Source organism: Branchiostoma belcheri, unplaced genomic scaffold (assembly GCF_001625305.1).
Source record: "Branchiostoma belcheri isolate BF01 breed outbred unplaced genomic scaffold, Haploidv18h27 scaffold16, whole genome shotgun sequence".
NCBI classification, from domain to species: domain Eukaryota; kingdom Metazoa; phylum Chordata; class Leptocardii; order Amphioxiformes; family Branchiostomatidae; genus Branchiostoma; species Branchiostoma belcheri.
In genome coordinates, this window is record NW_017803046.1 from 198,916 (window position 1) to 201,431 (window position 2,516).

Here is a 2,516-nt window from a genome sequence, read left to right on the forward strand (position 1 = left end):
TCACCAGGATAACTCAAGAACGGCAGGATAGATTGGTCTCATATTTCGCATATGCAATAAAACCAGAATTCCCTGGACTGTCATATGAAACTTTTATTGGTACATAAAATACAACACTACAAATTGGGGCTTCCTGTAAACATGGAGAAATATAGAAATGTCTCAACATTCTTTCCATTTTCCAAACACTTTTTTTGTAAAAGCCAATGGCCTAAATACCTATCAAATCTGTTCCAGCTAGAAGAATTTTAGTTTGGTGACAAGTCCTCAAACTTTTTCCCAAAACACTTTCCATGTTTACATGAGAAAACTAGATATGAGACAAATACATAGTAACTTACAAACTTCATATCATCACAATGTGTTAAAAAGATGTTACATAGCTGCCAACATCAAAGTTTGTACATCTTAAAAGCAAACATTTCTCCAAGGGCAAACTTGCATTTTTCCCAACAATAGATCAAGTAAATGCCAGGCCATGCTAATTATGGATGGGTCCATCTTCAAATATTTTGGGTGCGATTTAATGTCGTTTATTTCAGCGATAAGCGAAGTCGTTTTTTTTCTACCTTACAAACTTTTGTCGCCTGATGACCCACATTACCGCGTTCTATATGAAAGGTCAATGGATTTGCGTGCGGAAAAGGTATCACACGAACCCAACTACATGTATTTTTTGTTTTCATTTTTCAGGAACATGAAGTAACATTGAAAGGACGTCCCACGAAACCTACTTTATTGCTTTCGTGACAAGGAAGGATTTTTCTTAAGTGTACGGAGTTTTCACTATGTGTGTATAACGTTATATGTTTGTGGGAGATACCATAAAGTGAATACCAGTATGTTGCTAGATTTTTTAAAAGATTTTATTTTAAGTAATTAGCTGTGTTTTCGAGACGCATATGTTTAGTTGGTCTGGACCAGACGAAGCTCTACAGCCTAGAACCCTCGTAGATAGCGATGACTCCGTCATCAGCGTTGTTGGAGATGTGGAAATGCGCCCTTCCGTCCCCTCCTACTGTAATGGTCGTGCCCGAGCAATGGTTGCCGTGCTTCTCGCCGGAAATTACATCACAGTAGCTTCCGGCAGGCATGCCTGTGAAAGATAGCATATGATAATGTTGATTTCATTGAGTCGTCTGTGGCAAAAATGGGTAATCTTAGCTAAACACAAGTAACGTTAGTATTATTATATTAATTTGCAACTAAATTTTTCCTATAACCTCATTATGTTTACTGAAGGAAAACATATTGTTATATTTCAGTCCATACCATGGTATGGATGAAATATATTGTGTTCTCTCATGTTTCTCCTTCTCCTCCTTCTTCTCCTGCCAAACAGTCCACTTTTGCGTGGGAGGGAGATGGACTGAAATATGCTGTATTTGCTCCCAAGCAAATGGCGGCCTTTCTAGTTATATTTCAGTCCATACCATGGTATGGATGAAATATATTGTGTTCTCTGATGTTTCTTCTCCTCCTTCTTCTCCTCCTGCCAAACACTCAAAGGGATTCAACTCCGCCATCATTCAGCCAAATGACTTGAAATTTGGCATGGAGGTAGTGTGGGCCAATACCCCCAGGCGCTGTTTTCATTTTTTTGATACATGCCTTTGAAAAATTTTTATGAAGGTTTTTTGGGGCATTTTTCGCCAAAAAATGGATTTTTGGATCCTGAGCCCTGGTATTACAACCAAATGATATGAAATTCGGTATAAGGGTACCTTGAACGTGTGTCTACAGAATAGCAGTCATGTATTTGGCATACACCACTTCCAAATGACTCATTTGGGGGACTTTAATGGCTATTTTCAGCAAAAAAAAGGGCCAAAAGTGCTGTACCCGTTCCATGTTCTATCTAAAGAATGGCACGTTCCATCTGCCGTTGGCCATGGAACACGTGTTCCATTGCGGGTTACCTGAGGTCACATTTCACGTAAGTCGTGGGTAATGACCCACACATTCAATTTTATGTGCCTAAGACCTTCAAAATGTATCAAATCTCATCATTGTTAGTATTTGCATACCTGTAAGAAGATTAGTAAAGCTTTCGAGATTCAAAGTGCTTGTTCTTGCATCTTTGTTCTCATATAGCTACTATTTAATTCATTTATTTGAGAACCTTTGCCAGTTTTGCACTGGGGTAAGTTTGGAATAGTCCACTTTTGCGTGGGAGGGAGATGGACTGAAATATGCTGTATTTGCTCCCAAGTCAAATGTCGGCCATTCTAGTTCTTCTTCTTCTTCTTCTCCTTCTCCTGCCAAACAGTCAAAGGGATTCAACTCAGCCATCATTCAGCCAAATGACTTGAAATTTGGCATGGAGGTAGAGTGGGCCAATACCCCCAGGCGTTTTTTTCATTTTTTTGATACATGCCTTTAAAAAAATTTTATGAAGGTTTTTTGGGGCATTTTTCGCCAAAAAATGGATTTTTGGATCCTGAGCCCTGGTTTTACAACCAAATGATCTGAAATTCGGTATAAGGGTACCTTGAACATGTGTCTACAGAACAACA